Below are 26,895 nucleotides of genomic sequence, written 5' to 3'. Positions count from 1 at the left end.
GCTCGATCGCCTTTGAGATTACAGCCCCCGAGGTGACGTCCAACCGCTCACCCTTGATTGGCGCAGCTGGCTCCGGAATAGGGGTCAGAGCCGGTGCGTTTGCGGCCTCCAGGGTACTGTTCGGCGGCAGAGCTAGATCATGCCCCACGAGACAGCACGGCGCGCATGGCTGTGGCTCGAATCCGTCGAAGATCAAGTCTTCGCGGATGTCAGCTGTATAGTTTAGGCTTCCAAACCTGACTTAATGGCGAGGGGCGTAGCTTTCGATCTGCTCAAGGTGGCCAAGCGAATTGGCCTGCAATGCGAAGCCGCCGAAGACGAAGATCTGTCCGGGGAGAAAAGTCTCACCCTGGACTGCATCGTTGTTGATGATCGAAGGAGCCATCGGGCCTAAAGGCCTGTCCGGCTGATCCTTTTGCTCTCCCTAAAAGTAATCCTAAAGGCAACATGTGTGGATTACCAACATGCGCATCCTAAAAGTAATCCACACACATGCGCCAAGTGCCGTTTTTCTTAAGTACCAACACTGGGTTAGCCAACCATTAAGGATGAAAAACTTTAATTATAAACCCGGCCGCCAAGAGTTGGGCCACTTCTTCACCAATGGCCTTGCGACCCTCTTCATTAAAACGACGAAGGAATTGCTTGACCGGTTTAAACTTTGGATCAACATTGAGAGTGTGCTAAGAGAGTTCTCTCAGTACACCTGGCATGTCTGAAGGCTTCCATGCAAAGATGTCCCGTTTCTCACGGATGAACTCGATGAGCTCGCTTTCCTATTTTGGATCCATACTAGCACTGATACTGAACTGCTTGGATGAATTGCCAGGAACAAAATAAACCTGCTTGGTGTCATCTGCCTATTTAAACTTCAACAAAGGGTCATGCTCTGTGGTTGGATTCTTCAAGGGGGTCATATCCGCCGGGTCAACATTATCTTTGTAGAACTTTAACTCCTCTATTGCACAAACAGACTCAACATAGGCAGCATCGCCCTCTTCACACTCCAAAGCTATCTTCCTATCACCATGCACCATGATGGTACCCTTACGACCCGACATTTTAAGCTGCAGATAAACATAACAAGGCCGTTCCATAAACTTGGAATAAGCCGGGCGTCCAAACAAGGCGTGATAAGGGTCTTGATCTTGACCACCTCAAAAGTCAATGTTTCAGCCATGTAGTCATGCTCATTGCCAAAAGCCACTTCTAAGTCTATCTTACCCACCGGATATGCAGACTTACCGGGCACCACCCCATGAAAAACAGTAGAAGACGGCTTAAGGTCTTTGTTAGTCAAATTCATATGGTGAAAAGTATCATAATAAAGGATATTGATACTGCTGCCCCTGTCCATAAGCACCTTTGTGAACTTGTATCCTCCAACCCGAGGAGGAACCACCAAAGCCAGCCGACCCGGGTTGTCAACTCGGGGCGGGTGATCCTCATGGTTCCATACAATAGGCTGCTCTGAGCATCGCAAGTATCAAGGGACAGCCAGCTCAACCGCGCTCACCGCTCGTTTATGAACCTTCTGGTCTTGCTTGCATAAGCTTGTGGTAAAAACATGATGCCGGCCACTATTCAGCTGCTTTCGATTACTCTGAGAACCAGACTGCTGCTGCTGATTACCTTGACTGGGCTGCTGATTAAAACCACCTTGATTGCCCTGGCCTTGAAATCCAGAGTTTGAGACGCCACCTTCAAAGCCGGGCCCGTGATTGCTGGATCCTGACCCACCATGCGGGCCTTGTCCTGATAAAAGCCAGAATTTCTATACTCCCTGATGATGAAGCACTCTTTCCATAGATGAGTGGCCGGCTTCTCTTGAGAACCATGCTTTGGGAAAGGCTGATTCATTATCGCCTCAAGGTTGAACTTTGGCCCGCCAAACCGGGGCATTGATGATTTCCTCTTACGATGCGGATTATTATTCTGCGTATTGGTATTTGCCACAAAGTCTGAATTGCCGTTAGTTTGCATGCGCTTACCATTATTACCTTGACCCGCCGGATTATGCTGATGTCCCTTTGCATTGCCGTTCTTCTTCCCCTTTCTAGCCTTCTCCTCATCAGACTCAGGGTCTTTAGTATTATCAGAGTCGGCGTATTTGATGAGAGCCTCCATGAGCTCTCCCATATCATTGCAGTGGCGCTTAAGCCGCCCCAGCCTCTGTTTGAGGGGAAGGAAGCGGCAATTTTTCTCCGAAATCAGGACGGCTGAGCCGGCGTTGATGCTATCCTATGAGTGGATAATAGTCAAAATCCGGCGTACCCAATGGGCGGTTGACTCAACCTCACTCTGAATACAAGTGTCTAAATCAAGAATCGATAGAGGCTACTTGCATGTGTCCTTGAAATTCCGAATAAAGTGCGTCTTCAATTCAGCCCATGATTTGATGGAGTTAGGGAGCAGTCCTTTTAGCCAGGTGTGAGCCAGCCCATCCAACATCATGGTGAAATACTTAGCGCAAACAGTGTCATTGACGTCCAACATCTCCATGGCTAGCTCATAGCTCTCAATCCAAGCCTCCGAGGGTTGATCCGCTGTGTAATTGGGCACCTTGCGGAGGCCCTTAAAATCCTTGGGTAGGCGCTCATTATGCAAAGCCGGCACTAAGCATGGCACACGAATGGTTCTAGAAGTCATCCCAGCCTCCACAGACACCGACGGGTTAAGCTGAGGTTGCTGATGAGCTGCTAACTGAGCCACCAACGCAGCCTCCCGATGTGCCCTGGCCTGGTTCACCAAAACCTGAGCGTGGTTATCAGCATGTGGCGGGTCACGCCCATGAGGCTAGTTATGGCGCCACTCATTGCTGGAAACCGCCGGTGACTCAATATGTTGGGTATAACTTCGACTGGGGCGTGGAGTCAAATGAATTCGCTCGAGGTTGTATGAATACGCCGCTTGTTGAGCTACCGCGGTTTGAAGAAGCTCCCTGCCCTTCGTATCTCGACCACCGTGGGAGACTCGCCTTGCGCCGAGAGAGCCGTCAGCCATGACGCCACATCAATCATGTTATCTAGAGGGTTAGAATAATGACCTGGCGGTGTCGGCACCTGCTGAGGCGGGGTCAACTTCAGACGAGGCGGGTCTGCGAGACGTGGTTGAGCCATTGCCCCGGTCACGGGCCCCTCGACAGCCCGGTTTACCTCAGGCGGATTACTCGGCCCAACTCTAGGCGTGTTAAAAAGATTCCTCACATCGTACTCCAAAGGTAGATGAGTCTAGTGCCTTCTTTACAGAACGGCGTTGGATGCATTCTGGTCTAGCTTAACCGGAAATTTTATGCTTGAAGACTCAGCGCCCAGGGGGGCTCATTCTGTCTCCATTCTAGCATTCTTAGCGTTTAGCTCCTCCTTGGCATGTGCTATCTCATCTTGCAGTTTTATGACGTCCACCTTATGTTGTGCTTGAGTCTCTAGTGTTACCTATGCAGCTAATAAGGTTGCCAAAGCATCCAAAAGCTCGGATAAAACTTGAGCCGGCGGGCGCACCGAACCGCTCGCCCTGGTCGTCACTGCAGCTGCTGAACTGGAAGTCATAGCCGCAACGGTTGAGGAATTGAGCACCGGTTGGGTGCCAGCCATGAAGATCGTGACCCTGTTCGGCGACTCATAGGGGTCCGGAATACTGTTGCCATCGGAATAGCCCCCAAGCCCTCCGTCTTGCAGTTGATACATTGAATTGGTCTCACCGGTTGAGGAATCATCATCAGAGTAGATGGTCGTCTCTCCACCGGATATAGATCCTTCCTCAAGATCTACTCCATGAATAAAGCCAACAAAGGTGTGTGTGCTTCATGGCGGCTTGAACCTTGGCGGGTTGTGCGCGCCGAGCCGTCTCGATGATGCATGTTGGTGTAGGTGTCCGGCTCAGGCTCCGGTTCGTCGATCTTGCCGATGAAGATGTGGATTCCGCCAAAGGGGACCCGGTACCCGTATTCGATTGAATCGGCCTCGGGTCCCCAGTCTGCATCATCGATGTAGATCTTGCCGCGGCGACTCTTGGTCATCCGGCACACGACATATCCCTTGATCCCTGAGAAGATGCCCTTCAAGAACTCGAAACCACCGTGCGCTGGCCCCATGGTGGGTGCCAACTGTCATGGACTTAACATGATAGATGCCCTAGCAAAAGGACTTAGGTGTGGAACCACCGCAACTAGGTTAACTTGAAGGTGTTGAACGGGACAAAGGACACAAAGAGTTTACCCAGGTTCGGCCCCTCTCAGTGAGGTAAAAGCCTACTCCTTCTTTAGATTGTATTTATTGGGTTTCGATTACTAGGGAGAGAATACACTTGACCTTGCTCTCGATTGATTGTTTCTTGAGTTAACCTGCCGCCGGGTCACCCCTTTATATTCAGTTTGATGCCCGGCGGCTTACAGAGTCCCGGCCGGCTCACACAAACGTGACCGGCCAGCTCACACAAACAGAACAAGTTTAACATATGGCGGCTCACACCTTTGGGCCTCAAGTCTCCTTCGGATCTTGGGCCTTCAACAAGCTTATCCCATGAACCGCCGTCTTCATGTTTAAGTTGCCAATGGTATGACCCAGCCCCTCCTGGGCGGGTCATACCTAGTAGTTATATCCCCAACACAAGTATCAAATGACTCATAATCAAGTGATTTGAAAAGTCCATCTGCAAGGAGTTTCTTCATGCGCTTTACACCAATATGACATAAATGGCAGTGCCACAAATATGTTGCACTATCATTATCAACTTTGCATCTTTTGGCATCACTATTATGAATATGTGTATCACTATGATCGAGATTCAATAAACCATTGACATTGGGTGTATGATCATAGAAGGTTTTATTCATGTAAACAAAACAACAATTGTTCTCTGACTTAAATGAATAATCGTATTGCAATAAACATGATCTAATCACATTCATGCTCAAAGCAAACACCAAATAACATTTATTTAGTTTCGACACTAATCCCGAAGGTAGAGCGAGTGTGCAATGTTGATCATATCAACCTTGGAATCAATTCCAACACTCATCGTCACCTCGCCCTTAACTAGTCTCTTTTTATTCTTCAACTCCTGTTTCGAGTTACTAATCTTAGCAACTAAACTGGTATCAAATACCCAAGGGCTACTACGAATACTAGTAAGTTACACATCAGTAACCTGTATATCAAATATACCTTTGTTCACTTTGCCATCCTTCTTATCAGCCAAATGTTTTGGGCAGTTCTGCTTCCAGTGACCATTTCCTTTGTAGTAGAAGCACTCAGTTTTAGGCTTGGGTCCAGATTTGGGCTTCTTCACGGGAGTGGCAACTTGCTTGCCATTCTTCTTGAAGTTTCCTTTCTTTCCCTTTGCCCTTTTTCTTGAAACTAGTGTTTTTGTTACCATCAACACTTTATGCTCTTTCTTGATTTCTACCTTCGCTGATTTCAGCATCGCGAATAGCTTGGGAATCATTTTCGTCATCCCTTGCATATTACAGTTCATCATGAAGTTCAAGTAGCTTGGTGATAGTGACTAGAGAACTTTGTCAATCACTATCTTATCTGGAAGATTAACTCCCACTTGATTCAAGTGATTGTAGTACCCAGACATTCTGAGCACATGCTCACTGGTCAAGATATTCTCCTCCATCTTGTAGGCAAAGTAATTATCATAGGTCTCATACCTCTCGACACGGGCATGAGTCTGAAATACCAATTCCAGCTCTTGGAACCTCTCATATGCTCCGTGGCATTCAAAACTTTTTTGAAGTCCCGGTTCTAAGCCGTAAAGCATGGTGCACTAAACTATTAAGTAGTCATCATATCGAGCTTGCCAAACATTCATAACATCTACATCTGCTGTGCAATAGGTCTGTCACCTAGCGGTGCATCAAGGACATAATTCTTCTGTGCAGCCATGAGGATAATCCTCAGATCATGGACCCAGTCCGCATCATTGCTACTATCATCTTTCAACTTATTTTTCTCTGGGAACATATCAAAAATATATAGGAGCTATACCGCGAGCTATTTATCTACAACATAGATATGCAAAACTAGCAAGACTAAGTTCACGATAAATTAAGTTCAATTAATCAAATTACTAATGAACTCCCACTTAAATAAACATCCCTCAAGTTTATCTAAGTGATACATGATCCAAATCAACTTACCCGTGTCCGATCATCACGTGAGATGGGGTAGTCATCAATGGTGAACATCTCTATGTTGATCATATCTACTATATGATTCATGTTCGACCTTTCGGTCTCCAGTGTTCCGATGCCATGTCTGTACATGACAGGCTCGTCAAGTTTAACCCAAGTATTCCGCATGTGCAAATTTGTCTTGCACCCATTGTATGTGCATGTAGAGTCTATCACACCCGATCATCATGTGGTGTCTCAACATGATGAACTGTAGCAACAAGGCATACTCAGGGAGAACACTTTTACCTTGAAATTTAGTGAAAGGATCATCTTATAATGTTGCCGCCGTACTAAGCAAAATAAGATGCATAAAAGATAAACATCACATGCAATCAAAATATGTGACATGATATGGTCATCATCATCTTGTGCTTTTTATCTCCATCTCCAAAGCAACGTCATGATCTCCATTGTCACCGGCTTGACACCTTGATCTCCATCATAGCGTCATGGTCGTCTCACCAACTATTGCTTCTACAACTATCGCTAACGCATAGTGATAAGTAAAAGCAATTAGATGGCGTTTGCATTTCATACCATAAAGAGACAACCATAAGGCTCCTGCCGGTTGCCGATAACTTACAAAAGATGATCATCTCATACAATAACGATTATCACATCATGTCTTGACCATATCACATCACAACATACCCTGCAAAACAAGTTAGACTTCCTCTACTTTGTTGTTGCAAGTTTTACGTGGTTGTTACGGGCTTCTAGCAAGAACCGTTCTTACCTACGCATAAAACCATAATGGTGTTTCGTCAAGTTTGTTGTTTTAACCTTCTTCAAGGACCGGCCACAGTCAAATTCGATTCAACCACCTTTAAGCAAAACTAGTTGCATGTCTGTCGGTGGAACCGGTCTCATGTGCGTGGACATGTAAGGTTGGTTGGGGCCACTTCATCCCACAATACCGCCGAATCAAAATAAGACGTTGGTGGTAAGTAGTATGACTATCACCTCCCACAACTCTTTGTGTTCTACTCATGCATATCATCTACGTATAGACCTGGCTCTGATACCACTATTGGGAAACATTGCATGGAAAACAAAAAACTTCTACACACATGCAATGATCTATCCATGGAGATGTATAGCAACAAGGGGGAGAGTGTGTATATGTTCCCTCGTAGACCGTAAGCGGAAGCATTTCACAACGCAGTTGACATAGTCGAACTTCTTCGCGCTTCAACTGATCAAGTACCAAACGCACGGCACCTCCGCGTTCTGCACACGTTCAGCTTGGTGATGTCCCTCGCCTTCTTGATCCAGCAAGACGTCGAGGTAGTAGATGAGTTCCGTCAGCATGATGGTGTGGTGCCGTGATGGTTAAGTGATCCTCGTAGGGCTTCACCAAAGCACTACAAAATATGACCGGGGGTGTAAACGGTGGAGGGGGGTACCGCACAGGGCTAAACAATTGTCTGGGTTATGCTAGGCGCCCCCTCCTCATATATATAGGTGGGAGGGAGAGGGAAGAGGCCAAGGGGCGCCCCAAGTAGGTCTGAATCCTACTTGGGCTACTGCCCTTGGTCGCGCCCCGTGCCATGTTTGTTGGAGGGGGAAGCAAAGAGGGGGGAGGGAGAGGGAAGGAAGTGGGAATCCTAATCCACACTTACCTTTCCCTTCTCTCCTTTCCTTCTCCTCCTTAGGCCGGACCATATGGGTGGGCGCACCAGCCCCTTGTGGCTAGAGCGTTTCCCCTCTTGGTCCATAAGGCCCATATCTTTTGCCGGTGGTGCCCGGAACCCCTTGCGGTGACCCGATAAGTACCCGGTACCCCCAAACACTTCCGGTGTCCGAATACCTTCGTCCTATATATCAATATTTACCTCTCAACCATTTAGAGACTCCTCGTCATGTCCGTGATCTCATCCGGGACTCCGAACATCATTCGGTCACCAAATCATATAACTCATATAATACTATATCGTCATCAAACGTTAAGCGTGCGGACCCTACGGGCTCGAGAACTATGTATACATGACCGAGACACCTCTCCGGTCAATAAACAATAGAGGAACCTGGATGCCCATATTGGCTCCTACATATTCTATGAAGATCTCTATCGGTCAAACAATTATGACAACATACGTAATTCCCTTTGTCCATCGGTATGTTACTTGCCCGAGATTCGATCGTCGGTATCTTCATACCTAGCTAGTTCAATATCGTTACTGGCAAGTCTCTTTACTCGTTCCGTAATACATCACCTTGTGACTAACTACATAGTCATTTGCTTTCAAGCTTATGATGTGTATTGCCGAGAGGGCCCACAGATACCTCTCTGATACTCGGAGTGACAAATCCTAATCTCGATCTATGCCAACTCAACAAACACCTTCAGAGATACCTGTAGAGCATCTTTATAATCACCTAGTTATGTTGTGACGTTTGATAGCACACAAGGCATTCCTCCGGTATCCGGGAGTTGCATAATCTCATAGTCGAAGGAATATGTATTCGACATGAAGAAAGCAATAGCAATAAAACTGAACGATCATTATGCTAAGCTAATGAATGGGTCTTGTCCATCACATCATTCTCCTAATGATGTGATCCTGTTATCAAATGACAATTCATGTCCATGGTTAGGAAACCTTAATCATCTTTGATCAACGAGCTAGTCAAGTAGAGGCTCACTAGGGACACAATGTTTGTTTATGTATTCACACATGTATATAGGTGTCCAATCAATAGAATTGTAGCATGAATAATAAACCTTTATCATGAATAAGGAAATATAAAATAACAACTTTATTATTGACTCTAGGGCATATTTCCTTCATATATATCAATATTTACCTCCGGAGCTCCTCGTCATGTCTGTGTTCTCATCCGGGACTCCGAACAACATTTGGTCACCAAATCACATAACTCATATAATATTAATGGTCTACGGCATCTTGACGTGCTTGCTCCGCCTGAGCCTCTGAATAAAGTTCCACTCGTGGTGCATTGTGAAACAGATCGCTAGGTAGCACGGCTTCAGCTCCATACACCATGAAGAAAGGGGTTCGGTTAGTGGATCGATTGGGAGTAGTCCTCAATCCCAACAAAACAGACGGCAGTTCATTCACCCAAGCTCTAGCTGCGTTTTCAAGGTCACACATGAGTCGAAGTTTCAACCCTTGGAGAATCAGACCATTTGCTATTTCTGCTTGACCATTCGACTGCGGGTGTGCAACGAATGCGTAATCTACCCGAGTGCCCTGGGAAGCACAGAACTCTCTGAACTCTTCCGAATCGAAGTTTGAGCCATAGTCTATGATAATGCTGTGTGGAGCTCCATATCAGAATACCAACTCTTTTATAAACTTGATGGTTGTGCTTGAATCTAACTTATTGATAGGCTTGGCTTCAATCCACTTGGTAAATTTTTCGACTGCTACAGGTAGATGAGTGAAACCACTTCTGCCGGTCCTGAGGGGCCCAATCATGTCCAATCCCCACACAACAAATGGCCAGACGAGTGGAATGCTTTTCATGGCAGATGCCGGCTTGTGGGACATGTTTGCGTAGAACTGGCAACCTTCACACTTCTGAATGATTTCCTTTGCAGCTTCATTGGCCCGTGGCCAGTAGAATCCGGCTCGGTATGCTTTGGCCATGATGGTTCGAGAGGATGCATGGTGACCACAGGTCCCCGAGTGGATCTCATCCAAAATCATTCAACCCTTTTATGGAGAAATACACCGCTAAGATACGCCAGTAACACTCTCTCTGTAGAGCTGTCCGCCTATCACTGTGAAGGCCTTGGACCTACGAACGATCTGACGTGCTTCTTCATCTTTTGGAAGCTCCTGCCTGAGAAGATACGCAATGTACGTCACTGTCTAGTCGGGGGTGATTACTAGGATCTCCATAACCAGATCAATAACTGCTGGTACCTTGATTTTTAGTCAGATTGGTAGGACTCATTGCTTGGGGAGGTTCTTCAGTAAAAGGACCCTCTTGCAATGATGGGGAATGGAGTTGCTCAAGAAACACATTGCTGGGGATAGTATTCTGAGTGGAACCTATTTATGCCAGATTGTCGGCTGCTTGATTCTTGATTCGGGGAATGTGGTGGAGTTCCAATCCCTCAAACTTTCCCCCTAACTTCCTCACTGCGTTGCAGTATCCAGTCATGGCAGGGTTCCTGACATCCCACTCCTTCATCACCTGATTGACCACCAACTCCGAGTCACCGTAGACCATCAGGGGACAAACACCGAGTAAGATGTCCATACGCAACCTGTCGTGGTTTTGTCACGGCAGATGTCCTAGAGAAAGGACTTAGTCGTGGAGCCATCGCGATGGGTTAGCTTGAAGGGGTTAAAGCGGACACAAGGACGCAAGAGAATTTATACTAGTTTGGCCCCTTCGAGGAAGGTAAAGCCTACGTCTAGTTGTGATGGAATTGATGGGGTTTCGATGACTAGGGAGCAAACAAGCTTCGCCTATGTCTCGAGTTGTTGTCTGTCGTCCTTGAACCGCCGTCGGGTCGTCCCCTTATATACATGGGTGACGCCTGCCGGTTCAGAGAGTCCCAACACCGGTTCATACACGTATCCGGGTTGGTCTCTCCTTGTTCCTAACTTATATTACAAGTATATGCACAAAGCTGATGTACGGCTACAGGTTGTAAAACCGCCTACAGGCCCTGGGCCTTTATCTGCCTCTTTGGGCTTTAACATCTTTAAACTACTGATGGAGTTAATCCGGCCCAGGTAGGCCGGTTTATGCCCAGTAGTAATATCCCCAACATTAGGCCCCAGATTGATTTGAACAGGTTCATGTCAATCCTTAGCAAAAAATCTTCGTCTTCAACATCTTCTTGTAGTTGTTGAACCGCCGTGACGTCATCTTCTCTGTTTGCTGTAAACCGGCGTGACATCATCTGTCATAAAGAAAACATCCATGATATCTTCTTGTTTAATAGATTCGCAATGACCGAGGTGACCGCCCTACTTCCAAAATCTGCGGTCCCTTGATTCCCGCGCCTGACACATGTCCTTTGCCTTATAAATAGGTCCGAAGGGTCATTTCGTTTCTCCCCTTCATGCCCTTCTTCTTCGTCTTCTTCGCGTCGCCAGTCTCAGAGCTCCGCCGCCGCCGTCGTCTTCTGCATCATCTTTGGCCGCTGCATCAACCTGAACGCACCAGAAAACCGCGGCGACCTTCCGCGTCTTCCTCAGCTCTGGCAGGTCTTCTGCTCTTCTCAACATAGATCTGATTTAGGGCTTCGTGTTCTTGCGGTGTTCATCACCTGTTCATACTCATGTACTAGCTCCTGGATGCACATGTGAACCCTTGCTTTGTGTAGCGGTAACTTTTAGTATCCGCCGTTAGTTTCCTGCCCAAAACCGTAGATCTCACATATACTTCTGCCCATTGATTCAATACTGTTCTACTTTGATCTTCGACTATTTTTCTTATTTTTTGAACTTGCTTCAGATCCAACGTCGTAACAAGACCTTGTGAAACCTGTTTCTGCATACTTAACCATCCGCAATCTCAATTGCTTCAATGTTTAGATCAGGCGGTTTAACTTGATAGAAAATTTTCCAAACCGGTATATGCCATTAGTCCCCTTGTTGAACCGCCATATGTTGTTGCTTCATAAAACTCCGGTTTAGATAGATCTGCTTCCGGTTGAACGTTGCACATATCAATGTACCTTGTAGATTTCATCATGGCCAAGCAAGTGTATGAGTGCAACTGGGTCCCTTCTCGCGTCATAGAGGATCAACTGGACGATTTAGTCCTGATTGGCACCTTGGGCAGCAAAGACACCATCCATTGGAGGGCTCCTGGCAAAGAATGCCCCCCCACACCTCGAGAAGGAGAGGTTGTTGTCTTCGTAGACCACTTAGCCTGGGGTTTTAAACTGCCCGGTTCTAAATTTTACCGGGATGTTCTAGCTGATTTCCAACTCCATCTGCAAGACACTGGCCCCAACTCTGTTACAAATATGTGCCACTTCCAAGTGCTCTGTGAGGTGTTCTTTCAAGAGGAGCCCACAGTGGAATTATTCAGAGATCTTTTCCATCTAAACCGCCGTACTGAGTTTACTGATGGCTCTAATACGGAGTTGGGTGGCATGGTGATTCAAAAAAGGAAAGAGGTCACATACCCTCACGCCAAGCTGCACAGTCACCCCAAGGAGTGGAATCAGACATGGTTCTACTGCAAAGACACCTCCCCTGCTGGTGAGAATCCCTTGCCTGGTTTTCGTCCGGAGCGGCTCAGCAATACCCATCCTTTTCCTCAACGATTGACTGCCCAGGAGAGAAGCAAATATGCTCCCCAGCTGTCAAAGCTCAAAGCCTTTATGGCCAACGGTTTAACAGGGGTTGACCTTGCTCGCTGTTGGATATCATGGAGCATACTGCCCCTTAATCAGCACTCCGGTTTGATGTGCGAATATACTGATAGTGTGGATGCCCCACTGCGACATTCAAGACTCCAGCTGTCCGGTGAAGAAATCATGGAGGCTGTGCGTAAGATACTGAATGAACCAGAGCACATCTGCGCTAGAACCGGCCTGCTTCCCTTCTGTGCCACCAACAAACCGCCAGCTGTAAGACTTTGATTTTTCTCTTTGCTGAATCTGTTATCGATATGTCTGGCCATTGTTTCTAATATTAGTGTCTGCATAATCAGGGTGATGATCCGTTTTGGAGCAAAAAGCTACCGCAGGAAAAACTAGAGAAAACAGATAAACCGGAAAGAGTAACCCAGCAAAAAACTAAAGCTGTGAAGAAGACTGCCCATCGGAAAAGAACCACTGCATCTTCTAATCCGGCCCCTGATGACGAGGTGGATAATCCGGACTTTGAGGTAGAGCTTGACTTACTTGGTTTATTTTTCATGCATCTTATTGATGATGATATTTGTCAGGATGATGCCGAAGCCAGCCATGCGGATGTTGCAGAGGTAATTATTCTCTCTTCCGATTCAGAAACTTTGCCTTCACAAAAAATCCATCAGGCAAACCAGAAAGTTAAATTTTCTCATCCTCTTTCTTATTTGGATCCTAAACTTCTTATGAAGACTCAACAACACGAAGCTCGCCGCACCACTCGGCACAGCGGCCAGGTAGTTACCTCTGCCGGTTTACCGAACAGTATGGTTCGGAAATGTCATTCCGAGGTCTCTAATTCACTTGTCAGTACTTGTCCTAAAGCGGGCTGCTTTCGTCAACCTCTTAATCCGTTTGACTCCAATTATCAGGCTATTTCCCACTCATCTTCCGGCGAGTCGTCGGCTACTCAGCTCCCACCGCTCAAAACGGTGCTTGGGTAAGCTATATTTTTTGTGATGTTTGTAGTATATTGCCTTAGAACATATGTTGTATTTAATTTTGTTATTTTTCTCAGGGCCAAACCTAGGCCGAAGAAGGCCCGCCTGGATAAAGCGACCGAAGAAGATGTCATTCTTGAACCAGGCACAACACCCAATCTTGTAGCGGCTATTCCTAAGGATATTCCCAATGATCCACCATAGCCAGATGATGATCTTACTGCTGAGGAAAGACCTACTGATACCTCAGGTCCTATCCATCAGCCCACAGGTTCCCTCCGGGTTGAAAGCTCCACAGGTCTCGCGAAACCTACTGACCAGCCAACAGCTCTAGTGCAAACCGGCGGTACGAATGATGATGAAGTTGTCATTACTGGCACTAGCCATACTGAGCCAAGCGACCCTGTCGCTTTATCCAAACATTCTGCCAAGGAGGAATTAGCTGCTTTTGGCAAAGGCAACTGGAATGCTGATCTGACGGCTTACGCTGCTCTGAACGCCTGAGATATCCATTCCGGCTATCTGAACTGGCTATATACCAGCCGTGACTATGAAGTCGGTCTGGTTAATATGATGAAGGATAAATATGAGGTAACTTCCATATGCTCCTTTTTGCTTGTATGCTTTCATTCTTGTTGACTCTCCTAGCCCCTAAGGACCGATTTGAAATACTCTTTCAAACCGGGACTTAATAATATGAATCTTGATGCTTTGAAATTTGCTGATGTAGTCCCCAAGGGCCGGTTCAACTTAGCGTAGTTAAACCGGTACTTTAAGTAAATGAAACTGCCGCATTAGAATACATATGATCAAATAGCCATTAGCCCCCAAGTGCCAAGTTGAATACTTGTATTGAGCTTGGGACTTTGTAAACAATTGAAAGATGAAGATCGAATATGCATTAGCCCCCAAGTACCAAGTTGAATACTTGTATTGAGCTTGGGACTTTGTAAACCATTGAAAGATGAAGATCGAATATGCATTAGGCCCCAAGTGCCAAGTTGAATACTTGCATTGAGCTTGGGACTTTGTAAACCATTGAAAGATGAAGATCGAATATGCATTAGCCCCCAAGTGTTAAGCTCATAACTTGTTATGTGGTTGGCACTTGAATCCTTCTGCCGATTTGTTGAAACATATATCTGTCTGCCTGCAGGCGGAGCTGAAGGCAAAAGAAAACCAAGTCATCGATCTTCAAGAAAACTTGAAAACCCAACAAGCTGAAACCTCCAAAGCAAAAGAGGAATTGGCCAGTGCCTTAAGCGCCATGGAACAACTTAAGGAGAACTTCAAGAAGAAACGGGCGGATTGGGCCACTGAAAAGTCCGCTTTGACCAAACGAGCAGAGGATGCCGAGGCTGCATTAAAACCAGTGACAGATGAACTGACCAGCATAAAGCGGCACGTTCATGCCATGACCACTGCTATCTTTGGTAAGCCATCTTGTCTTCTGAATTGGTTTTGCCTTCTTTACAGGGTCACCGGTTTATTAACCCTTTATGGTATTTCAGGGACACGCATTGGTCACTTGGGGTCAGATGTCTGGAGGAAACTGAAAGTCGCCTATACCTTAGTTGAACAATTGTACACTGGTGCCCAGCGGATCATCTGCACCGCATCTCATAACAAACCGGCGCCCAATTTGATTCAAGATACTCTGATGAAACTGTCAGTGCTTCCTGCCCGGGTTGAAGAGCTGAAGAAATCTGCTGCTCGAACCGGTGCAATCAACACTTTAATCCAGGTAAAAGCCTGGGTGCCGGATTTTGATCCTATTGAAGCGGCTCAGGGTTATCCCAGCTTGAAGGAAGACGGGTCAGAATTTGGTGAAGCGGATTTGCGAGCCATAAACCGGGAGGTACGTCCTCTAGCTTGTCAACTGGCTGAGGAGGCAGATTTGTCTCATTATCAAGCCAAATATGACAGCCAGAACAAGCGAATAGCTGCACCAATCCATGAATCGGAAAACCTGATCCCTCCAATCCATAAGCATACTTACGCTCCCGATATTGATCCGTCTTTGCTAATCCATGACGAAGCTATTTTTCAAGCATTAATGGGAATTGACTGGACAACTGTGGATTTCCAGCCACTGGGTAGAGAAACGGAAGCTGAAGCGGCGCAAGATGACCCACAACCATCAGGCCAGGCTGGTGGCCAATCTTAAACCGGAAGCCGGTTTTAAAACTGTCTCTCCTTTGTGAAAAACAATTATGTTATTATGGGCACCATGTTGCCTTGTAATAGGCTAGCTGATACCTTTGACGTTGATATGCCTTCGTGCATAACGTGTTCTTCCTGTGGTAATGAACTTTCCAAAATACTTTCTGAAATAAGAAATTCGTTAAGTGCCACCGCGGTTGTACCGTCAGGAGGAATATGATGTATGTACGTATAAAGTCAAAACATCCAAAACAAAAATTTTAAGTATATATGATCAAAAAAATTGCGATACATAATACCTGCCACCGTTGAGTGTGAAGTTGGCTTGGCCAACCTTGAAGCGGAGTTTTGTAAACCCGCACTGTTGGAGGAAATAACGACTCCTGTATATATGTATAATCAAATATGAAATATATCATACCTGTGACATTGAATCACATCGTTGGTTTTACCAACTTTTTGTAGTAAGGGTGATAACCCAAAATTTGAGTACTGATAATTCCTTCCATATTGTGCCGGTTTATAATAAAACCGTGCCGGGTTGTGATAAACACTATGTTACTCCGTAAGAGGATGTTAACAACAAGGATCAAACCGGGCAAATAGTCTCCGGATTGACGTGAACTGTGTTCCATCAATTGATTGGTTAAAAAACTTTGCTGGTTTAAAGAACACAATAAAAAGCAAAAACCCCCCTTCAAAGAAAAGTATGAAGCAAAAGCAACGGCAAAAACGTTTGCCAAAAAAGATTTATTTAAGGTGATCAAATGGTGTAACCATGGTCAAACACGACCAAGCTCCCGTTAGGTGTAACTATGGTTCTAGTTAGCCAGGTCCCCAAGTGATTCTTGTGGCATTTATGCCGACCAAATGGCGTGGTCATGGTTCGGGTTCGACCAAGCCCCCAAGTGATTCTGTGGCCTTAGGCTGACCAAGAGGCGTGACTGGTTCAGACATGACCAAGTCCCCAAGTGATCTGGTGGCTTTCGCCTATCAAGAGGCATGGTATTGGTTCGGACACGACCAATCCTCCAAGTGATATAACACGATGTTGTTAGCAAAGCGAACTCAAGGGGTAAACCGGAGGCCGTTTTAGAGCAACTCCGTGTAACCTCACATGATGTAAAAGAATAGATACCCCGCTTTAGCTGAGGTTCCGGTTTATTATACTTAATCATAATATATACATTGTATGTACATAAGTATAGCCAATGGCTCAGGTATAGTAAGGCCGAAGATGAGCTATATTCCACGGCCTGTTAGTCTCTTCCTCTGATGTACGTGAGTCCTTATGCTCTCGAATATCAATCAGATAGTACGACCCATTGTGCAAATTCTTGCTGACCACGAAAGGCCCCTCCCAAGGTGGGGATAGCTTATGCATATCAGTCTAATCTTGGATGAGCCGAAGCACCAAATCTCCTTCCTAGAAGGCTCTGGTTCTGACTCGGCGACTGTGATAATGATGGAGATCCTGCTGGTAAATCGCCGACCGGGCGGCTGCGATGTCACGCTCTTCATCCAACCGGTCCAAAGCATCTTGCCGTGCTGTCTCGTTGTCCGCTTCAACATAAGCCGTGACACGAGGTGAGTCATGACGGATATCACTGGGGAGAACCGCCTCGGCTCCATAAACCATGAAGAACGGTGTGTATCCTGTTGATCTATTGGGTGTTGTATTGATGCTCCATAACACAGATGGTAATTCTTCTACCCAACAACCCGGTGTTCTCTGCAAAGGAACCATGAGCCGGGGCTTGATGCCTCTCAAGATCTCTTGATTAGCTCTTTTTGCTTGACCATTGGACTGTGGATGTGCCACTCATGAAACGTCGAGCCGGATGTGCTCCCGTTTGCAAAACTCCTTCCTAGCACCTTTGGACAAATTGGTACCGTTATCTGTGATAATACTGTCCGGAAATCCAAACCGGAAAATCACCTTTTTGATGAACTGAACCGCCGTGGCCGCATCACATTTGCTAACAGGTTCTGCCTCCACCCACTTTGTAAACTTGTCCACCGCCACCAGGAGGTGGGTCTTCTTATCTTTGGACCTTTTGAAAGGCCCAACCATATCCAGCCCCCAAGTCGCAAACGGCCAAGTAATCGGAATCATCCTCAATTCTTGAGCCGGTACATGAGCACGTCTTGAAAACCTTTGGCAACCATCACATCGTCTGACCAGATCCTTCGCATCAGCATGAGCAGTTAACCAATAGAAACCATGGCGAAACGCTTTAGCCACCAGAGACTTTGAACCGGAGTGGTGACCACAATCTCCTTCGTGGATCTCACGCAAAATTTCAAGGCCTTCTTCAGGAGACACGCAACGTTGAAAAGCTCCTGACACACTGCAATGATGCAACTCACCGTTGATGATAGCCGTGGACTTGGATCGCCGGATTGTCTGCCGGGCCAGAATCTCATCTTCTGGCAACTCACCCCGGTTCTTATACGCCAGGTAAGGAAGTGTCCAATCTGGAATAACATGAAGAACTGCCACCAATTGAGCCTCCGTATCAGGAATAACCAAATCCTCTTCACCAGGGATCTTCACCGACGGATTGTGCAGCACATCCAGAAAAACATTGGGCGGGACCAGTTTGCGCTGAGAGCCCAGCCGACTTAAAGTGTCCGCCGCTTCATTTTTCCGCCGGTCCACGTGGTCCACCTGATAGCCTCGGAAATAACCTGCAACAATATCCACCTCTCGACGACATGCTGCCATGAGTGGGTCCATTGAATCCCAAGTGCCAGACACTTGCTGAGCCACAAGGTCCGAGTCACCGAAGCACTTAACTCGACTTAGATTCATCTCTTTAGCCATCCGGAGACCATGGAGCAAGGCTTCATACTCAGCTGCATTGTTAGTACAAGGGAACATTAAACGGAGAACATAACAAAACTTATCTCCTCATGGGGAAGTTAATACGACTCCAGCCCCCGAGCCTTCCAACTGCCTGGATCCGTCAAAATGAATGGTCCAATACGTATGATCCGGCTTTTCTTCAGGTGCTTGCATTTTCATCCAATCATTGATGAAATCAACAAGTGCTTGAGACTTAACCGTTGTTCAAGGCACATACTTTAAACCGTACGGTCCCAGCTCTATAGCCAACTTTGCAATCCGACCCATTGCTTCCCGGTTCTGGATGATATCCCCCAAAGGAGCAGAACTGACCACTGTAATTGGGTGCCCTTGGAAGTATTGCTTAAGCTTCCGGCTTGCCATAAAAACTCCGTACACCAGCTTCTGCCAATGTGGATACCTTTGCTTGGACTCAATGAGTACCTCGCTGATATAATAGACCGGACGTTGAACTGGATGCTCCTTACCTGTCTCCTTTCGCTCCACCACAATAGCCACGCTGACCGCACGAGCATTAGCAGCAACATATAGCAGTAACGGCTCCTTGTCAATGGGAGCGGCGAGCACAGGCGGATTGGTCAATTGCCGCTTTAAGTCCTCAAATGCTTCATCCGCAGCAGAATTCCAGATGAACTGATCCGTCTTCTTTAACATCTGATATAAAGGAATCACCTTCTCCCCAAGGCGGCTGATAAACCGGCTTAACGCGGCAATCCGGCCTGCCAGGCGTTGAACATCATTGATACACTTTGGTTTAGCCAGGGAGGTGATGGCTGTGATCTTCTTCGGATTAGCCTCAATTCCCCTGTTGGACACCAGAAAACCCAATAACTTGCCCGCCGGTACACCAAAGACACACTTGTCCGGATTGAGCATCATCTTGTACGTCCTTAGGTTATCAAAGGTTTCCTTCAAATCGTCAATTAGAGTCTCCTTCTCCTTGGATTTAACTACGATATCATCCACGTAAGCATGTACATTACGGCCAATCTGCTTGTGAAGACAATTTTGTACACACCGTTGATAAGTTGCTTGGGCACTTTTGAGCCCAAAAGGCATACACACATAGCAGAAGGCTCCAAAGGGAGTTATGAATGCCGTCTTCTCTTGGTCCTTAACTGCCATCTTGATCTGATGATAGCCAGAATATGCGTCCAAAAAACTTAAATGCTCACAACCCGCCGTAGCATCAATGATTCGATCAATACGGGGGAGGGCAAAAGGATCTGCTGGACAAGCCTTATTAAGATCTGTGTAATCTACACACATGCGCCAGGTGCCGTTTTTCTTAAGGACCAGCACCGAATTGGCAAGCCACTCAGGGTGAAAAACTTCAATAATAAAGCCAGGTGCTAAGAGCCTGGCTACCTCTTCTCCAACTGCCTTACGTCTTTCTTCGTTAAACCGGCGGAGGAACCATTTCACCGGTTTATATTTACGATCCAAATTAAGTGTGTGCTCAGCGAGTTGCCTCAGTACACCTGGCATGTCAGAGGGTTTCCATGCAAAAATGTCTCGATTCTCATGGATGAACTCGATGAGCGCGCTTTCCTATTTTGGATCCAAGTTGGCACTGATGTTGAACTGTTTGGACGAATCACCAGGTACGAAGTCAACCAGCTTAGTTTCTGCTGCCGATTTGAACTTCAGGGCCGGATCGTGCTCCGTAGTTGGCTTCTTCAACGGAGTCATGTCCGCCGGATCAACATTGTCTTTATAGTATTTCAACTCCTCGGTGGCACAAACCGACTCTGCATAAGCCGCATCTCCTTCCTCACATTCCAAAGCGATTTTGTGGCTTCCGTGAACTGCTATTGTCCCCTTGTGACTCGGCATCTTGAGCTGCAAATACACATAACAGGGCCGAGCCATAAACTTGGCGTATGCCGGACGCCCAAACAGGGCATGATATGGTCTTTGGATTTTCACCACCTCAAACGTTAATGTCTCCGACCTGGAATCATGATCATCCCCAAAGGCCACTTCAAGAGCTATCTTACCAACGGGATATGCTGATCTGCCAGGCACTACACCGTGGAATACTGTATTGGATGGTTTGAGATTCTTATCTGTTAGTCCCATATGACGGAAGGTCTCATAGTATAGGATGTTAATGCTGCTCCCTCCATCCATGAGCACCTTGGTGAACTTGTAACCTCCCACCTGAGGCGCCACCACCAGAGCCAACTGACCCGGATTATCGACCTGGAGTGGGTGATCCTCTCTGCTCCATATGATTGGTTGTTCAGACCAACATAGATAACGGGGTGTGGCCGGTTCAACAGAGTTGACTGCCCACCTCTGAACCTTCCGGTCTCGCTTGTCCAAGCTAGTGGTAAAGACAAGGTACTGCCCACTACTCAACTGCTTTGGGTTGCTTTGGTAACCTGACTGTTGCTGCTGTTGGTTGTAACCACCCTGGTTGTTTTGACTATTTTGACCATTATGCCTGCCCGGATTACCATTAAATCCTGAACCGGAACTTTCTGCACCATAACCCGGCCTGGATCCTGAGCCGCCGCCAGATCCGTGATCATACCGGAAATTATTAGAATTCTTGAACTCCTGCATAATAAAACAATCCTTCCAAAGGTGGTTTGCAGGCTCCTCCTTCGTCCCATGTTTTGGACAGGGCTGGTTTAGCAAATAGTTCAGGCAGTTTGGGTTGGGGTTGGGCGCTCCACTACGATTTTTCGGCCTGCCCTTGCACCGCTGGCCATTGTCCTGTACGTTGGTATTAGCCACAAAATCCATGTTGCCATCCGCTTTACGCTTGCCTCCTCCGCCATTGCCTACCTAGTGATGCTGGTGACCTTTGGAGCTGCTGTTCTTCTTCCCCTTCCCTGTCTTGTCATCATCAGACTCGGGATCCTTGGTACTATCAGAATCAGCATATTTTACCAAAGCGGCCATGAGGGTTCCCATGTCGGTGCAATGACGCTTCATCCGTCCCAATTTCAACTTTAGGGGCCCAAACCGGCAGTTTCCTTCTAGGGTTAATACTGCGGTGTCAGCGTTGATGCGGTCTGAGGAGTGCAACACTTGTGAAACCCGGCGCACCCAATGAGTCGTTGACTCTCCTTCCTCCTGGATGCATGCAGCTAAGTCCACTATCGACATAGGCTATTTACAGGTATCCTTGAAATTGTTGATAAACCGGGCTCGTAATTGGGCCCATGAGCTGATAGAATTAGCGGGCAAGCTTTTTAGCCAAGTACGGGCCGTTCCTTCAAGCATCATGGTGAAGTATTTCGCACACGTTGTGTCGTCCACATCAAGCATCTCCATGGCCATCTCATAGCTCTCTACCCATGTCTCCGGTGGTTGATCCGCCGTATAATTTGGTACCTTGCGTGGGCCATTGAAATCCTTGGGCAGGCGCATGTTGCGTAAAGCGGGGACGAGGCAAGGCACCCCCAAAGAACTAGAAGTAACACCAGGTTCAATCGAAATGGTTGGACGAACCGGCATGAGCTGCCGAGCCTGATGTTGTGCGGCTAACTCGGCCTCCCTGCGCGCTCGGGCCCGGTTCACCATTTCCTGAGCGTCATCAGCACCACCCGTCGGGTTGTTACCACGGGGTGCTCCACGTCGTTCATTACTCGACACTACTGGTTCATCCATATGTCTGCTATAACTCCGGCTTGGACGGGGGGTCGAGTGGATCCGGTCGCGGCTGTACGAGTACGCTTCCTGTTGGGCCAAAGCTGTCCTCAGAAGTTCCTTGACCCGTCGCGTCTCTACTACCTGTGGTGAGTCACCTTCAACTGGAATGACCTCCAGCCGTGCAGCAGCGGCAACAAGATTGTCCATTGGGTTGGAGTAGTGACCCGGAGGTGTTAAAGCATCCCAAGGTATAACAGTGTTTTGACGAGGCGGGTCGATCTGACGAGGCTGAACCGGTGCACTGGTCCCAGGGGCTTCTGCCTGATTCCCCTCCAGCGGATTGCCGGCTCTTGGCCCTGGAGTGTTGAAAAGGTCTCTGGCCTCGAAAACCGGAGGTAAGCGGGATCGGTGCTTCCTTCTCATGACTTCATGTGATGCACTCTGGTCTAACATAAGCCTGTAGGCCTGTGCGTCTAAAGCAGCCCGCTCTGCGGCCATCCTGGTGTCCTCAGCCGCCAGATCCGCCTTGTCCTGGGTGATCAGTTCCTTTACCTTTGCAATCTCCGTATTGTGAACGTCCTGATCTGGCGGATTAACTTCCGCCATAAGCACAGCCAACGCATCAAATAGCTCTGATAGAACCTGAGCCGGCGGGCACACAGGGCCTCCTGCCCCGGCGGCCGTTGCTGCTGCTGAACCGGAAATCGTTGCCGCAGCTGTCGAAAAATGAAGCGCTGGTTGTGTTCCGGCCATGAATATTCCAACCCGGTTGGGCAGATCAGAGGGGTCCGTAATACTGTCGCCATCGGAACAGCTCCCAATCCGGCCATCTTGTAGCTGATAAAGAGATTTGGTTTCTCCGGTCGAAGATTCGTCACCGGAACAAATGACAGTCGCCCCGCGAAATCCCGATCCGTCCTCATGACTTCCTCCATGGATGACTCCCACGAAGGCACGTTTCATGGCCGGTTTAACCCAGGCGGATTGCGCACGCTGAGCCGTCTCGACGAGGTCGGTGCAGATGTCCGGCTCAGGGCCCGATTCGCCGATCTTACCAATGAAAACGTGAATGCTACCAAAGGGGACCCGGTACCCGTACTCAACTGAGTCGGCCTCGGGGCCCCAGCCTGCATCGTCGATGTAGAGCCTGCCGCGACGACTCTTAGTCATCCGGCCTACAGCATAGCCCTCGAGTCCTTCAAAGCGGCCCTCCAAGAACTGGAAACCATCGTGCGATAGCCCCACGGTGGGCGCCAACTGTCGTGGTTTTGTCACGGCAGATGTCCTAGAGAAAGGACTTAGTCGTGGAGCCATTGCGACGGGTTAGCTTGAAGGGGTTAAAGCGGACACAAGGACGCAAGAGAATTTATACTAGTTCGGCCCCTTCGAGGAAGGTAAAGCCTACGTCTAGTTGTGATGGAATTGATGGGGTTTCGATGACTAGGGAGCAAACAAGCTTCGCCTATGTCTCGAGTTGTTGTCTGTCGTCCTTGAACCGCCGCCGGGTCGTCCCCTTATATACATGGGTGACGCCTGCCGGTTCAAAGAGTCCCAACACCGGTTCATACTCGTATCCGGGTTGTCTCTCCTTGTTCCTAACTTATATTACAAGTATATGCACAAAGCTGATGTACGGCTACAGGTTGTAAAACCGCCTACGGGCCCTGGGCCTTTATCTGCCTCTTTGGGCTTTAACATCTTTGAACTATTGATGGAGTTAATCCGGCCCAGGTAGGCCGGTTTATGCCCAGTAGTAATATCCCCAACACAACCCGTAGAGGAGTGCTTCATACTTAGCTTTGTTATTGGAGGAATCGAAGTGAATCTGGAGGACATAACCTCTTGGGGACACCAGAACCACTCCGGTGCCAGAACCATTCAACATCTTAGATCCATCGAAGAACATAGTCCAGTGTTCCCAGTGAACTTAAGTCGGTTGTTGCTGTTCAATCCACCCGGCCAAGAAATTTGCGAGCGCTTGAGATTTGATCTCCTTCTTCACTTCAAACTTAATATCCAGAGGGAGAAGTTCAATTGCCCACTTAGCCACTCGACCAGTTGCGTCTCGATTGTTCATGATCTAAGACAATGGAGCATCACTGACGACTGAAACCGAGTGGTCCTGGAAATAATGTGCAACTTTCTTCGCGTTCAAGTAAATTCCATAAACAAGCTTTTGGTAATGTGGATACCTCCGCTTAGTTGGAGTCAAGACTTTAGAGATATATTATACTGGGCGTTGAACTTTATAGGACTTGCCTTCTTCTTCTCACTCCACTGTGAGCACAATGGTGACAACTTGACCAGTGGATGCGATGTATAAGAGTAGAGGATCTTTGTTGTTCAGAGCAAAAAGCACCAGCTGGGTGGAGAGTAGGGCTTTGAGCTCCACAAACGCTGCTTCAGCTTCAGGAGTCCACTCAAACGTGTCAGACTTTTTCATCAGTCGGTAAAGAGTGCGGTGCCTTTTCACCGAGATGAGAAATGAACCGACTCGGTGCAGTGAGACAACCTGTGAGCTTCTGAACATCATGGACATGCACTGGGCATTTCATTCAGAGAATTACACCGATTTTCTCGGGATTGGCATCTATCCCTTGTTTGGAAACGAGAAAATTGAGTAACTTTCCTCCGGGTACTCCGAATGTGCACTTGGGCGGATTCAACTTAATGTCATACCTTTTCAGATTGGCAAAGGTTTTAGCGAGGTCAGTCAGCAGGTCGGAACATTTCTGTGACTTAACCACAATACCATCCATATACGCCTCCACATTACGACTGATCTGAGTGAGTAGGCACTTCTGAATCATGCACATGAATGTGGCACCAGAGTTTTTGAGACCGAATGGCATGGTGACATAGCAAAAACACCTGGACTGGGTGATGAAGGCCGTTTTTATTTCATCTGGCACATATAGTCGGATCTGACGGTATCCGGAATATGCATCAAGAAAAGACAAATGCTCACACCCCACACTCGAGTTAACTATCTGATCGATGCGAGGGAGCGGAAAATGATCTTTCGGGCAGACCCAACTGATATGCTTGAAGTCAATGCAAATACGGAGTCAATTATCCTTCTTAGGGACCATGACGACATTGGCAAGACTACTCGGAGTGGTATATCCCGCGGATGAACTCAGCTGCCAGGAGCCGAGTCACTTCCTCGCGAATCGCCTTCCTCTTCTCCATGGCGGACTGACGGAGATGCTCTTTAACAAGTTTAGCTTTGGAGTCGACACGCAAATGGTGCTCGGCCAGCCCCCTGGGTACACCCGGCATGTCTGATGGTTTCCATGCGAAGATGTCACAGTTCTCATGGAGGAACTAGATGAGCACAACTTCCTATTTATTGTCGAGTGTCATTGAGATGTGGGTCAGAGCAGTTGCGGGATCTTCTGGGTGAATGTGAACTGGTTTCGTCTCGCCAACTGACTGAAATGTGGACTTAGGAGCAGGCTTCTTGGAATCGAGCAAATCACTCAGATCGGCATTCTTCTTGTACTCTTCCAATTCCACCACTGCCATTTGCTCGTCAGCTATCTTGGAACCTTTCTGGAGGCATTCCTCTGCTCTCTGTCTATTCTCAGTGACCATGATCACACCATTAGGCCCGGGCATCTTTAGTTTGAGATACACATAACATGGACGGGCCATGAAACGAGCATATGCCGCCCTGCCCAGGATAGCATGATAGGCACTGTGAAAATCTACCACTTCAAACATCAACTTTTCCTTACAAAAATTCTTTGAATCACCGGAAACCACATCCAAAGCAATTTGCTCAAGTGATTTTGCTTTCTTTCCTGGGATGACTCTGTGGAATTGCATGTTGCTCTCACTGAGTCTGTATATCAGAATGCCCATCCCCTAGAGGGTTTCAGCATACATAATGTTCAAACACACTACCACCATCCATGAGAACTTTGCGCAGTCGAGTGCCTCCAACAACCGGGTCGACCACCAAAGCCTGCCGCCCAAGGGTAGCAACGTGAGCTGGGTGATCCGACTGGTCGAAGGTGATAGGAGTTTTTGACCACTTGAGGTATGTTGCAGTTGCCAGAGCAACCATGTTCACCTCTGTGTTGATGACTTTCAGTCGAATTTTGCTCTCAATGTTAGCAAAATCACCAGGGTTGCATTGACTTTTGGGTAATCATCTGCCTTTTCTTCATCTTCATCCTTATCAGAGCCTTTCTCACTCTGCTAACCTTCACGGAACTGCTGAATAAGGAATCTGCACTGTTGAGTGGTGTGCTTGGCCAAAATCAAATTACCCTCTTCATCTTTCTTCGTGTTGATGGCACACAGTAAATCCAGGACATCCTGGCCCAACTGGTCCTTGATCTTCTTGGGTATCCATGGCCCCTTGGGATTTCCCTTGAACTTTCCTTGGGTATTCACTACTGTAGCTTCAGCCTGACCTATGGCTTTAGCTTTGCGCTTTTGCTTCCGACTGGGATTTCCGCCCCCAGCGTCGGGGTCGACTATCTTCCCTTTGCCATTACGGAGTCGGTCTTCTTCTTCGCCATTCGCGCACCGAGTGGCCATCTCCATCATCTGATTTAGAGTCATGGCCCCAGAGCGACCAATTTTCAGAGTGAGCTCTCTGTACCGTACGCCTTCCTTGAAACCACAGACTGCTTGGTGCTCTGAAACATTCTCCACCAGATGGTGAAGTGTAGTCCAACGCTGGATGTAATCTCTTAAACCTTCATTCGGCTTTTGGACACAATGTTGCATCTCGGACAACCCAATGGGACGCTTGCAAGTGCCTTCAAATGTC

This window comes from Triticum aestivum, chromosome 6A (genome assembly GCF_018294505.1).
Source record: "Triticum aestivum cultivar Chinese Spring chromosome 6A, IWGSC CS RefSeq v2.1, whole genome shotgun sequence".
Classification (NCBI taxonomy): domain Eukaryota; kingdom Viridiplantae; phylum Streptophyta; class Magnoliopsida; order Poales; family Poaceae; genus Triticum; species Triticum aestivum.
This window is presented reverse-complemented; position numbering follows the sequence as displayed.